The sequence below is a fragment of the Globicephala melas genome, chromosome 12 (genome assembly GCF_963455315.2).
Source record: "Globicephala melas chromosome 12, mGloMel1.2, whole genome shotgun sequence".
NCBI lineage: Eukaryota > Metazoa > Chordata > Mammalia > Artiodactyla > Delphinidae > Globicephala > Globicephala melas.
The window spans coordinates 27,212,469-27,227,565 of record NC_083325.1 but is presented as its reverse complement, the minus strand read 5'-3'; positions in this window follow the sequence as shown (position 1 = coordinate 27,227,565).

Here is a 15,097-nt window from a genome sequence, read left to right as displayed (position 1 = left end):
CAGGTTTCAATACTTAAGGTTTGAGGAGGAAAAAATCCTTCTGGCTACAGTGTTCAAGGAAGGGAATAGAGGCTAACAAGAGTTATGCAGGGCTAATCCCTGGACTTCTGCTGGAGTAACGAGGGTGATGACATAGGGTTACCACTGTCCAATAGACAATCCGTGCCGGAGTTAAAAGAAAAAGGAGCCTCCTTCCTCTAAATGCTTTATGTATATCTTTTGGACAATGTTACACTATTTGATTTTGTAAAAACATACCATTTTACTGCCATCTTCAAGAAAAGTGACGTAAAAACTATGCAAAGGGCTTCCCTGGTGGCGCAGTGGTTGGGAGTCCGCCTGCCGATGCAGGGGACGCGGGTTCGTGCCCTGGTCCGGGAGGATCCCATGTGCTGCGGAGCGGCTGGGCCCGTGGGCCATGGCCGCTGGGCCTGCGCGTCCGGAGCCTGTGCTCCGCAGCGGGGGAGGCCGCAGCGGTGAGAGGCCCGCGTACCGCAAAAAAAAAAAAAACCACTATGCGAAGCTACCCCTGTATACAATGTGATCATCCATCACTCATAGATGTGATGCCCTGCTATATAAGTGCACACCTTGTGCAACCTTATGCTGTGATGCGCCCGCCCCTTCCAGGCAGCCCTGGAGCTGCGAGGGTATAAGCCTGCAGCTGTGCCAGAAGCTCCCACATAAACAGGGAAATATTTGAATCCCATAATGAGAGATACCAGAGAGGAGAAAAGGCAGAGAGAAGAAGGGGTGGGGAAGAGAGAAAGGGACCTGGTTAAAACATGTGAACTCCTGGATCCACATGTGCCTGAAAGATTGCCTCTGTTTTTTTTTTTTTCAATTATATAGTATTTTATTTCTGTTGTTTGAAGTCAAAATATCCTCTTGTAACTCACCTATTCTGCTATTCAATACATTGGATCAAAAAGGCTGGAACAAGTGAAATAGATATCCTGTTAAGACAGCATTAGCTAATTTGGAAAGGGGGAAAGAAGCAAAGCAATAGAAAGGCATCCTTGGGGACACAAATACTGTGATCCTAGTATTTAGGCATCAGTACCTCAGGCTATATTTGATAGAGACTGTATCCTTATTTAGTTTTTAATTTAAGGCTATTTAGTAGGCACTTGGTGCCAAAAAATGTATTTGAAGAGCTGTGTTACAAGTAATAACACTTGAATTTTCACCTGCCCATGTGAAGATTTATGCTCTCCTCTTCCATTTCCAGGTCACAGCTTGCAACTGCTCAACAAATGGTTCTTGGCTGACTGTTGAATGTTGCCTTATTCTGTGTTCTCTCTTTGCTCTACTCATTCTCCCCAAACATGTGGCAGCAATCATTATCTTCTTTTTGTTGCAGTCATCTGTGTGCATGTTTTATTTCCCTTGCTAAGCTGGAAGATCCTTGAGGGTAAGGGGCTAGGTATTATAAGGGGCTAGGTATTATTTATCTTTTTACCTCGGACAATGTTCAGAATGGTGTTTTGTACCTAAGAAGCACTCATGTGTTGAATGAATCAGAATTGGTTTGCCATTCCCCACTGCCTTTATCTCACAATACCAGAAACATAAAGTGGGCAGAGCAGAAACGACGGCAAATAAGTTGTCCTCTTAGTCACAGAATGCAGTTTCTAGAACTTAAAGAATACTTAGTAGATTTTGAAATAATGTTGTTTTACAAAAATTTCATAAGATTGAAATACTCTAACCTTACAGCTCTCGATCAACTCTAAAGGAGGGCTTTAATTGGCTCTTCCTGAGTCAAGTGTTTATTCCTGGGCCGATAACTGGGGCCATTGTCATAATAGAAAGTGTGATTTGTTACCAGAGAAGGAGGAAAGTGACGCTGGGCTTGCAAGATATTTATATCTTCAGCCAGAGTGCATAGGATCTGGAACTTAATTGGTGACGCAGTATTTGTTTGAGATTATATGAATGAAAAATCTTTGTGTAAGAGTGATTAATCTAAAACTTGGCCAGTCATTGTCCTAGTGTCATATTAAATTCCAGGAGAATCTAGTTTTAGGCACAAAGATCATAAATATAAAATGTGTTCCCAGGCTTGGTTCTGTGTAGTCAGTAATCTATACTCACCCAGTCATTAATAAAAATGAAAGTTAAGGACTCAGTCCTAACTTATATGCTTAGCATTGCATTTTGTTAACAATCTCAGTTTTATTTTCTTTGCTCTCCCCTGTCCATCATCTTCTGCAGAAAATAATGTCTCCACTTTCAATTCCCTGTCTATTTAAATCCAATTTGTAATTTACAAAGTTGTCCTCCTTAAGGGCTGCTGCTTCTGCCACAGTAATGTACTCTGGCCATTATTATACTCTTCCATCTTTCATGTAGGTCTCCATCCATAGGTTTTGTTTTCATAGCCTTTTTTTTTTTTTTGGCGGTACGTGGGCCTCTCACTGTTGTAGCCTCTCCCGACGCGGAGCACAGGCTCCGGATGCGCAGGCTCAGCGGCCATGGCTCACGGGCCCAGCCGCTCCGCGGCATGTGGCATCTTCCCGGACTGGGGCACGAACCCGTATCCCCTGCATCGGCAGGGGGACTTTCAACCACTGCGCCACCAGGGAAGCACTATACTTATGATTTTATATTTGCTTATTTACTTTTGTCTCCCCCCTCAGCTCAAGAGAGACTATATTCATCTGTGTTAATCACTGCTGTGTTTCCTGAACATGCCTATAAATCATACTGAAGAAGGGTGCCTGAAATTTGGTAAGGGATCAATCAATTTTCTTGGCTGGATGAAGAAATGTGTTCATAAATTAATGAACAGATCTTCGGGGCTTCTGACTTGAGGACTAATGGGAAGAGGATGGCAAATGGTTGGGACAGGGTACTGCAAGAAGTAGTATCCTAACAGATAAGATTGTGTTCATTTAAGTAGTTTTAATGAGAGAGCTGGGAACTAGGGACACACAGCATTAAGGTTTTTATAATGCATTCTGTAGAGTTCTTTTTAAGTCTGTACAAATATCATTGAAAATATATGCATACATATACACCTGTGTTACTTTACTTAGTGCTTTACAAGAGCCCCTCAAGGAAGGGGTAGTAGCAACTCTCAGTATCCTTCCTTTATGATGAGCTTAATTTATTCAAAGTTACATCATAATTTATTTGTAACTGTGAAACTAGACTTAGTTATTGAATAGACCCTCCCTAGAAACGTATGACATTAATAAAACCAACAAAACTTTGTTCAGTTTCCAATGATAGACACACTACAGACTCAATTATGGGCCATCCAGTTTAATGAAGGGAAGAAGTGATTTAACAAATATAGAGCAAACAGAATATGAAGTTTTATCCTCCATTAATATTAGTAACGGATAGTGTGGGCTCCAGTGCCTTCAAGGTAGCTTGAGACCATCATCTCTGTGTCATGGGCAGGGGGATGTTCAGCCAGGATGTCTTTCACTGTCACTGAGAAAAATTTCCATAATATATAAGGATACCTACTGAAACTGATATGGGGCATTCGGGTAATAAGGAATCCATTAGCATATTTTTCCGGAAGCCTTGACTACAAAATGAAGGCAGTAGATTTGGACACTTTCAGCCATGAAGAAGTTGTTTGGCTATTCATCTTTATGCCGAATGAAGTAAGCTTATTTCATCTCTGCAGCTTCCCATATACCATTTTCCCACCTCTGTTTTATGTTTGGAAAGACTTTTAGAAATTGAAAGTCAAGTTAAAAAGTGAGTGACAGCTTAAATGATATATGGAATATTTTTCTGACTTACAAGAGCATGCAGAATTAAATATGACCCAGTTCAAATGTTTATTTTAACGTGTATGTTGAGGTGGAGTTTTCAAGGGGCCAGAAAATGAGAATTCACCTTCCAGTGTGTGTTACCAGTTCTGTTCATTGCACAGAATCATCTTCATAAAACATACTGTGTTCTATGTACCTGGTATATATCTCAATTAGTTTGAAGAATTTCTCAGATACCTCTTAATATGTAGTGCTCCAATTCCAATCTTGCCATGTCCTGTACCAGTGACACAGCACACAGGAGTTTTATTTCTCTTTATTTCTCTGGGTTGTTCAGAACCCAATGAAAGAACAATGGAATGGGATCAAAGAGATCAGGGTTCTTGTCCCAGATTTACCATAAAATAATTGTGTGCTCTTGGGAAAATTATAGTCATTCTAGATCCCTTTTCTTTACTTTGACAGAGCTGCACTAGATGACCCCAAGTAATATAGCACTCTTTCAGTAGTAGCTTAGATGTTATTGGTATTCTGAAACAAATGAAGACAATGACACATGGAGCTGTGCAACATCTCTGTAACTCTGGTGTCTTAGAGTTGTCTCCATTTTACAGATGATAAGATGACTGTGCATAGAAGTAGATGTTTGGAACCAGCGGTTCCAAAGTAAGTGGAGGTAAACCACAAATTTCCTTCCTTCCTGAAGCTCACTTAGCCAAAACATAGGCTTCTGAATATTAAGCTGTAAAGCATATTATCAGTACATTTTAAAAGAAGCTATTCTTCTAGGATTTCCAATTAATAGCAGGAGGTTTTGAAATTCTTAAAAGATCATCTAATTTTGTGAGATTTACAGCTCTATTTTCCTGTCAAGCAAGTTGTATTAGTGCCAGACAGTCATCTGAGCTTCTGGATGCTTCTCTGAACCTCTTGAAGTTTTCTTCTTGCTATCTGAAATGCATGCCCGATAAGCCTTTTTCTAGAGCGTATGTACAGACTTGTGTATTTTTATATAGGAAAGCGATGCAGTGAGTCAAGTCGGGGGTTAAGCCCTCATTCTCAGAGTGGTATTGAGCTCCTGGTGAAATATAATCATCACTTCCTCAGAATCAAAAAGCAGTTATCTCAGGTGTATAATCCCATTAACTATTTATACATTTACGTATGATACATGTATTTATTGTACCTACGAGGCGTGTTCTCTTTGGGAAGTACAAAGCTCTTAGAGACATAGGTTGTTCATTTTTTTGTTTTCCCACAAATACTGTGACCCTTTGAGCAGGAAGGTCTATATTTTACTAACATCTAGAACCAGCAGTTAACACGGTGTCTAAGATGTAGTCAATAATCATGAAATAGATAAACGAACACATTTTTATGTAAGGGCCAGGACATGGACAAATAGAAATTTTTCATTTTCAGTCACAAAGCAACAACAGACATAAAAATGATACAGACAACAAGTGCTACGGTCATTCAAAGAAGGCATAGAATAGATAGAAGGATCTCCTCTATGGCACAGGGAACTATACTCAATATTTTGTAATAACGTCTGTATGGGGCATCTGCTCCACATCAGGCCCTATGACAGGTGCTTACATACTTTCCCTCTCCCCTATCCTATGGGGAAAGTACCTCTGCTATAGATTTAACATTTGTCTCCCCCATTAATACCTTTTTTAAACCTTTTCACATTGCATCAAAGGGATGCTTTGATGCACTGCTGAGGTCTTCTCAGCAAAGCTCATGGGAATTTGGTATATGAGGATCCACAATAGCGATCCATTTCATCGGTGTCAATCTTTCTGGACAGTTTGGGTGGAAAGGACAATTCCTGAAGGTGCGATACCTTCACCGCATGTACTAGCATTGGGTCTTGCTTGTGTGTTTGTCACCGACTTCAGCCTTGCTGTAGCAATAATAGCTACGATACTGTAGAGCTGAGAGGCTATTTAAGTATTTATAGATATATACATAAGATAAAAGCACCTGACTTTTTTCTACCTATTGCTTACTTTCCACAGCGGTGTACACACCACCCTTTAGGAAACAGTGATGTTGTCCAATTTGTCTTCTCATTTGAAGATGAGAAATGAAGGTCTGGAGACCTTTCATTGCTCAAGGTCATTCGAGTGTTTAAGGGCAGGATGCTGGGGTTCCTGACTTCCAGGGAACCTAACTTTTCCCTGAAATTATACTGCCCCTTAATCTCTTAGCAGTACATAAAACAAATATTGGTGACCTCGTGACATGCCAGCCCTTGGGTGAAATGGAGATCTGTGGCTGGCTCTCAAAGTTTTAAGAAATGGGAGTCTAGAAAAAAAAACCCAAAACAGTCATGCAAAGACTCACTGGGCTGGAAGGGGAGCCCGTTGTCGTCTAGCTCAGTGCTGGGCTGAACCTTGGATCGTCCAAGGAGGGTCTTGGAGGCCTCTCTGCAGGCCAAGTAGTCAAGGCATAAGGGGGAATCAGGCAGGTTTGCTTCTGTTTCTTCATGTTATTTTCATGTAAGATAGCACTGAAAACTGCAAAAGTAACACTGGAAATGTGCTGTGCTTGTCCATTTTCATCTTATAGGTAATGACATGAAGACTCAAAGGGGGATCATGTTTTTCTAGTTAATAACAGACAACATTCCTCATCCAGCATTCCTATAGCTTAAAAAAGCGATAGAGGCAAGTGGGTCCATGAACGTGGGGTTTGTGGTCACGCAGATTTGCACTTGCATCCCAGCAGGGCTTGAATGGAGTTTTTCTCTCCAAATTAGGCAAATTGCTTCTCCAAGCCTCATGGGGTGGTCAGTGTTGTTATAGGGGAGTGAGGTAAAAGCATTTTCTTCACCATATCCTGCCCCAGACATGTTATCTGAAAGGAAGGAAGGAAAAATGGGAGGGATATATGGAGAAAGAGGGAGGAAACTAAGGTGGCAGAGAACATTCCTAAAAATCCTCCATGTTACTTCTGCTGTGCTTCCACACGCTCCTTGGGACCTCGCTTGCCAACAGAAATGTTGATTAAGCACTCTGGTTCTTATGTACTTTCTGCATTGGGAACACTTATAGTTAGGTTTCAGGGCTCTGAACTCCCCAAACTGGGGAACTTGTCATTAAAAGGTCCTTTTAAAAATCACAAGTGCCCCAAAGTTTAATGGCATTAGATTTTGGAAATGATTTCTTGAATATGACACCGAAGGCACAGGCAACAAAAGGAAAATAGAGAAATTGGACTTCATGAAAATTTTTAAAACTCTGTGCATCAAGACCCGATCAACAGAGGAAAAGAGCAATCACAGAATGAGAGGAGATGTTTGGAAATCATATATCTGATAAGGGATTAATATCTAGAGTGTACAGAGAACTCCTAAAACTCAACCACAAAGCAAACAACCTGGCTAAAGAATGGGCAAAGGACTTGATTAGACATTTCTGCTAAGAAGATGCATAAATGGCCCATAAACACATCAAAAGATGCTCAGCATCACTGATCATTAGGAAAATGCAAGTCAAGACTATAGTGAGACACCACCTTACACACATTAGGGTGGCTACTATGAAAACAAAAAATAACAAGGGTTGATGAGGATGTAGGAAATTGGAACCCTGTGCACTACTGGTGAGGATGTAAAATGGTACAGCCATTGTGCAAAATATCATGGTGGTTCCTCAAAATTAAAAGTAGGATTACCATATGGTCCAGTTCCACTTCTGGGTATATACCCAACATAACTGAAAGCAGGTTTTCCAAGATACTTTGTATACCTATGTTCATAGCAGCATTGTTCACAATAACTAAACTGTGGAAGCAACCCAACTGCCCACTGACAGATGAATAGATAAGCAAAACGGGGTGTATACACAACAGAATATTATTCAGCCTTAAAGAGGAAGTTCTGACACAGGCTACAACATGGATGAATCTTGAGGACATGATGCTAACCTACCAGTCACAGAAAGACAAATGCTCTCGATTCCACTTGTATGAGGCACCTAGAGTGGTCAAGTTCATACAGACAGAAAGTCGAATGGTGGGTGCCAGGGGCTGGGGGTAGCGGTTGCTGGAGGGCAGAGAGTTCCAGTTTTTCCAGAAGAAAAGAGTTCTGGAGATTGGCTGCCGCACAACGGGAATCTCCTGAACGTTTCTAAACTCTACACTCATAAGTGATAAGATGATACAATTTTATGTGCATTTCACTACAATTAAAAACCAAACATGGACTTCCCTGGTGGCGCAGTGGTTAAGAATCCGCCTGCCAATGCAGGAGACACGGGTTCGAGCCCTGGTCCGGGAAGATCCCACATGCCGCGGAACAACTAAGGGCGTGCGCCACAACTACTGAACCTGCACTCTACAGCCTGCGAGCCACAGCTACTGAAGCCCGTGTGCCACAACTACTGAAGTGCATGCACCTAGAGCCCGTGCTCCGCAACAAGAGAAGCCACCACAGTGAGAAGCCCACACACCGCAACGAGGAGTAGCCCCCGCTCGCCGCAACTAGAGAAAGCCCGCGCACAGCAACGAAGACCCAACGCAGCCAAAAATAAATTAATTAATTAATTTAAAAATTAATTTAAAAAACTATTAAAAAAATAAAACACCAAACACAAGTGGCCCTCGGAGACACAGTAAATATTTTTGTCATTCACAGTTTAGAGCTGCCTCATTGTCAGGGTGCTAGTCGTCAGTCAACTAGCTGAGAACTGGTACGGAGGGGATGGGAACTTCCATGAAAGAGCTTCTGAAGCTAAGTAGCCTGGTCCATTTCCTAATTTCTTCAACGAATATCTGAGTGCTTGCTGGAGCCAGTCACTGTACTTGGTCCTCGAGACAGACAGCTGTGAAAACATGTATAGAGAGCCTTGCAATCTGGGAGTGAGAGGTGGGGTAGGGAAGGACCCGCAAATGAAAGCATGGAAGTTTTTAGCATGTTACCAGATGATGCAGGTTACGGGAACAATAAAGCATCAAAGGGAAAGAGGCCTACCCTAATTAGAAGGGGACATGTGGACGGACCAGAGAGAGCAGCCACTGTAGATACGGAGAGAAAGAACATTCTAGGCAGAGAGAATAGTAAGTGCAGGAGGCTACGGGGAGGGAGCTGCTAGGAACAGCCAGGGACAGCGTGCCAGTGCGTCTGGAAGGGCTTGAGGGAAGGGGAGGGATGGGGTGTGTGTGTGTGTGTGTGTGTGCGCGTGTGTGTGTGTGTGTGTGAGAGAGAGAGAGAGACAGAGAGAGAGAGAGAGAGAGACGGGGGTGGGGATGGGGAGGGGGAGAGAGGGAGAAGACTGCTTTTATTCGAATCCAGATGGGAGCCTCTGAAGGGTTTTGAGCTCCGAGCAACACGATCTGACTTGGAACTTACCAGGATCACCGTGACCACTGTACCTAGAACGGATTGAATGGGAGGGGGCAAAGCAGAAAAACGCATTTGAAAGGGGTGCACAGAAGGGGAGAGCAGGGCTGGTGGGACCTGAGGGGAGAGGTTTTCTGTCTCTTGCAGGGTGCCGGCTAGGGTTTAGTCTGGGAGTGGCCGCCCCGCTCCCCCTCTGCAGCACTCTGCCCTCCTCACCTCCTGTAAACGGAGGCTAAGTGCATCCTTGAGGCTCTCCCAGAGAGTTGATGGCCTGCCTGGGACAGTCCTGAGTCACAGCCCCTTGGCTGTCACCAGCTCCAGGGATGCTCCTGTCCTGAGCATTAACCTCCCTCAGGGGGAGTCCTCATTCTCCAGGGAGGGAATGGATATCTCACTGCTGCGGGCTCTTAACTCCTGTAAAGCTGCAGGACAAATGACTTCGCTGAACATGCTTCATGCAGGGAAGAACGGGTAATCTCAGAGAAGGGAATAAAACTTCTCAAAACTCCGAAGCAGGGGATTGCAGAGAAGCTCGCTGTCTTCTCTCTTGGGTGCGTGTGTGTGAATCGGGGAAGGAGAGGGCGGGCACCGACTTGGGTCTCGGTTCGCCCCCGCGGACCATTCTTCCAGGGCAAGTTTTTCTTAGCGTCACTCGATTTCCTGAAGTGGGAGAATGAATACCCAGTGTAGAAAAGGGGGAAGAAAAGCGTGTTAGTTAGCATGAAATATGGTCATCTGATGACTTGTCCATTATGTATTTGAGGAAGCGAAGATTCTGAAGACCTTCACCTACTCAAGGAGAGGAAATTGCCTCTGTCTACACCAGGACCTCTTACTTTTGCCACTGGTGACATTTTGTGTCCAATAATTCTTTGCTGTGGGCTGTCCTGGGCATTGTGGGATACTCCTACAGTATCCCTGGCCTCTGCCCAGCGGACGCCAGCAGTCCTTCCCCAGCTGTGACAGCAGAAATGGCTCCTGAACTTGTCAGTTGTCCGGGGGGCAGGGAGCTGGGTGAGGGGGGCAGAGTTGCTCTGGGTTGAGAGCCCCTGACCCAGGTTCAGCAGGCACATAGGTGAAGTCAGGACTGTGTATGTCATGTCCTCTCTGGATAACAATAATCGATGGAGTTAAAACTAATAGTGGCTTCTGCTTGGTCACTGGGACAGCAGAGCATTCACTGTTCTGCCTTGAGAGAACAACTTTCCTGTGTTTTAACTAATAAGGCCCTTGTGATGGCTGGATTCTGGGCACCCCAACTAATAAGCGTGCCTATAAGGCAAAGAAACCAAAACCAACGTCCTCCCTGATTGCCAGGGAAGGGGCATGTTTTCTTTCCCCTCCCTCTCCTGGATCCATGCAGTAATTAGCCAAAGTAAAATGAATATTAGCTCATGCTTAATTGCCTTTACAGTGTACTCGCCAGCACTGATGCAGTAGTGCTAAAGCAATGTTTTTTAATAAATGTTTTTAAATTTATTTTTATTTTTGGCTACATTAGGTCTTTGTTGCTGCGCGTGGGTTTTCTCTAGTTGTGGTGAGCAGGGGCTACTCTTCGTTGCGGTTCACGGGCTTCTCACTGGGTGACTTCTCTTGTTGCAGAGCACGGGCTTTAGGCGCGTGGGCTTCAGTAGTTGTGGCACGCAGGCTCCGTAGTTGTGGCACACGGGCTTAGTTGCTCCACGGCATGTGGGATCTTCCCGGACCAGGGCTCGAACCCGTGTTCCCTGCACTGGCAGGAGGATTCTTAACCACTGCACCACCAGGGAAGTCCCTAAAGCAATTTTTTTTTAACTTTATGGCTTTAAATAATCCTTGGCTCTGAAATTCCCTGTACCCCTCAGCTACGTAACCACAGGCCCCTCTGCCCTAAATCCTTTTCTTATACTTTGTAGCTTTTTAAGCAATTCCCCTCTTTAGGAAGACATAATCCCTTCTCTGTAGAAAACATGAAAGACCTGAACAAATCAAGATTTCTCCATGGAGAATTCAGCTAGTCCTGTGCTTAGCTCCGAACAAGGAAATCCATCTCTACACCAAGCACGCCATTACCCGGACTAATGCCTGACTTGAATAACAAGCAAATTATTGTGCTTTTAATTGTACCCTGCTCAGTCACAAAGCACGTGTGAGAGAGGAATGTGCCCAGCTTCTCCAGGAGAAATAGGTCAGGCCTCTAATCCTCCTTTTCTGTCACCTTCCCCTCCCCCTTTCCAATCCTTTCTCTTCTCAGCAGAGCAGAGGGAAAAAAAAGAGACAGCTAAATTATGTTTAAAATGGAAGAGTCTCAAAGAAGAAAAACGGCAGTCAGTACTGACTTGGGAGAGGATGCATTATCTATCCACAGCCTCTGCAGTGTGGGCCATTTGAGAACAATCAGTGTTCTAACCGGCTTGCTGGAGGGCGATATCTGCGAGCCTAAACCAGGCTTTCTCAGCCTCAGCACGACTGCTGGGTGGGGTTGGATGCTTCTTTGCTGTGGGCCTGTCCTGTGATGGAAGGACTTTTAGCCTCCCCTAAGCTGTGACCATCCAAAGTGTCCCAAGACACTTTCAAATGTCTCCTGGGTGCAAAATTGCCCCTGGTTGAGAACCACGGCCCCAAGCCCTTCCATATTGGGATGGACTTGCTCTCTCTCCCATTCTCTCCCCCCCCCCCATACACAAAACCCAAGAAAATCATGGTTCCTGTGTTAAAACTGGGGAGATCAACATGCTCTTCATGTAGGTAGAATGAGCGGAAAGGAAAAAGACACTGACTTGTGTGTAGTCGGGACAGAGTGGGAACCCCCTCAACGCCAAGACTGAAAAGAGTCTTAGGATGTGGGTGTGTTTCTGGCTCCCTCTGGGAAGTGGCAATGCCCCTGGTTGAACAAGCCAACTTTTGAACGCCTCTACCCTGTGCACTTTGGAATCGGGCTTGCTGTGGGCGAGATGAGGAGTGATGGCGAGGCTGCAGAGATGAAGGCGTCTGTGAAGGTGCTGACTGTCTCCTCCAACACTACTTGGGACAGGGGAGAACTACCCAGCTTCGTAGAGATACCCATTGCTCAGACAATGACGATCCTGGCTTGGACCTAAACATCGGGATGAAAGAGAGCTACTGACAAGATAGACGTTGTGCAAGCACGGGGTTGCACTTTCATTACAGTCATTGAGGCAAACATTTCACTCCTGGTGATATAAGACCTCCCCTATTTTTAGGAACTTACAAGAAGCATTATTGCTTGTTCTTACCGGCCAGAAGGAAAGGCGGGAGAACGAGCACACTGCAGTGAGCCCCCATCTCCACTAGATGGCAGTGTACATCTTCCTCAGAAGCCAGGCGGGCAGCGCTCTGGGCAGCTCGTTGGCCTAAGCAAGACAAGGGCCACTCTTCTTTCGGGAGACAGGCGTCTCCTGTCATTGTCGGCACAAACAGCCCCAAACAATTGCACTGACCACACAGCTCTAAGCCACGTTCCAGGGCACTGCCGTCTGTTCAGGAGTGAATGCTGGGAAAATGAACCACGCTGCTAATTTGCTTGATTGGGGGGAAAATAAGATCTCAAGTGACAGTGGGTGTAATTTATTTTTCCAACAAGAATAGGGGCAAAGCCATTTCATTCCCCCCCCCCCCCAAGTGCTACCGTAAATGAAAGCAATCACCTAATTAGTCCTGAATTACTAACTGGCAGGGTAAAGATCTGCTGGAAGTCAAGCTGAAGTGGGGAGTCTGGAGAAAGGGATGTGATTTCTGCAGGGGAGGAGGGGAGGGGTAGGGTGGGGTGGGAGGGGCGGAAGGGGAGGGGAAGGCCTGAAGCCCATTGTGAGGCCCTGCGCCCCTGTGGTCTGGGGGCCGTGCTGGCCCTGACCCTGGGAGAAAAAGAGGCTCAGTCATGTCTTCAGGCCGTTTATTTTGTGCAGGAGAATGACTTTATAAACTGAAGGAAAAAGAACCTGTTGGAGAAAACCTATCCGAGAGTTTCTCTGAAAATGCTACAGATGGAGATGAACTGGCTTGGGAAAGAGAGCACAGCCCTGTGGCGCCTGGCCACCCCGCTGCTGGTGGACCCCCCCAGGAAGGCTCTGTCACGGAAACGACAGGCAGATCTGAAACCAAGTTGGGCTTTACGTCATTAAGAAATCCCCCAAAGGAATGGAATAAAGGCCTCCTTTCACACTTTGGGTTTTGCATGTGTCCTGAGGAAGCGCCTCTTCCCGAGCTGAGACAGCGCGCTGTCCCCGCGACCCGGTGAGCGGCCCTCGTCCTGCGGGGAAAGCAAAACAGCAGCGGGGTGGGTGCGCGCCCAGAGCTGCCCCTCTCGCAATTGATTTGTTCAGGGGTGACTTCTTGCGTTCTAGTTAGATGTGACTTTAATCGAAGTGCTTTCCTAAGGCGATTTATCACAACTGTGAACCCTCGGTTTGCACAGCTGCTGCTCTTTTAGGGAAACGCACAGGCTCGGGAGGCGGAGGGGCCCCTGCGGGCTCCCCTCTTTCCCACGGACCGGCCCGCGTGCCCCTCGCCCACCGGAAATATGTGCGCCGCGTCCTCAGAGGCCGCCGCTTCTGTGCTCGGGCTCCTGTGCTGTTTCTGGCTGCTGAACAGCCATCTCCTCTCTCCTGGGAGGGGCAGCTTGTTTCCTTTTGGGGCGCTCCTCTTCTCCCCGTCTCAGCTCCTGCAGCGGAGACGAGGCTGCCCCTCTCTCCCTGCACGCTGTGGGCTGGGTGTGCAACCCGTCTCGGGCCACAGTCCCCCACCGTCCCCGCCGACCCCGCTCGGCGCCCACCACAGCCGGCAAAGCCCACACGGGGCGCCCAGTTAAAGCTGAACCGCAGATGAAAACCACGACTTTTTAGGGTGTCTTCAACATTGCATGCAACATACTTCTACTAAAAAAATTACTGTTTATCTAAAGTTCAGCTTTAACGAGGCGGGCATCCTGTATTTTGTCTGGCAGCCTTCTTGGTTCTAAAGAAAATGTTTGTCCAGAGCAGGTCAAATTGGAATCAGCCTAGGACTTTTAACTGGAGCTTTGGGGAAAAAATACTTAAAATGTATCTGTTGGGACTGCTAGGCTGGTAGGATTCATGCTTGCAACTGCTGGGAGCCAGCTTTGCTATCATGTGGGGAGAGCTACTTGAACTAGAAGCCAACACCACAGAGAGCAGACCTGTTTCATTTGAACAGGTGGATCCAGCTGTTCCGGTGGGTGGTAGAGGTCAGGGTGCTGATGGCCAGGAGGGATAATAATTTCCTACCCCTCAAATCTGGGAAGTGAAAACAGCAGGGTTGAATGTGCCCACGGGGCATGGCTTCTGTTCAACTGGAAGAGTGGTGAATGGCTATTGGGTGACAAAAACAGTCGGTCTACTATATTCTTACTTTGTTTGCTAATTGTTTTGCTGCATGTAAACTCTTTGTTGCATTAGCTCTTGTTCATGACATCATGTCTGGAGACAGGGTCTGATAGACTTACATGTGGAATTGGAGATTTAAATTTCAAATCTGCCTCTGCCTGGTTGAGTGGCTTTAGGGTCCTCGTAACCTCTACAAAGTTGAGTTTCTGGGTCTGAAACCTAAGGACAGAGGTGATCGTAATCCATTTGGGCTGCTATAACAAAATACCAGAGCCTGGGTAGCTTATGAACAACACAAATTTATTTTTCATAGTTCTGGAGGTTGGAAGTCTAAGATCAGGGTGCGAGCACATTCACAGTCCGGTGAGTATCCTCTTCCTGGGTCAGAGTTGGCATGTTTTCTCTGTAACCTCCCATGGCAGAAGGTCGAGGGACCTCTGCGGGGTCTCTTTTATGAGGGCACTAATTTTGTTCATGAGGGCTCTACCCTCATGACCTTATCACCTCCCAAATGCCACACCTCCTGATACCATCACTTTGGGGGTTAGGATTTCAACATATGAATTTTGGGGGAGGCAAATGTTAAATCTATAGCAGAGGTACTTTCCCCATAGGATGGGGGAGAGGGAAAGTATGTAAGCACCTGTCATAGGGCCTGGTGTAGAGCA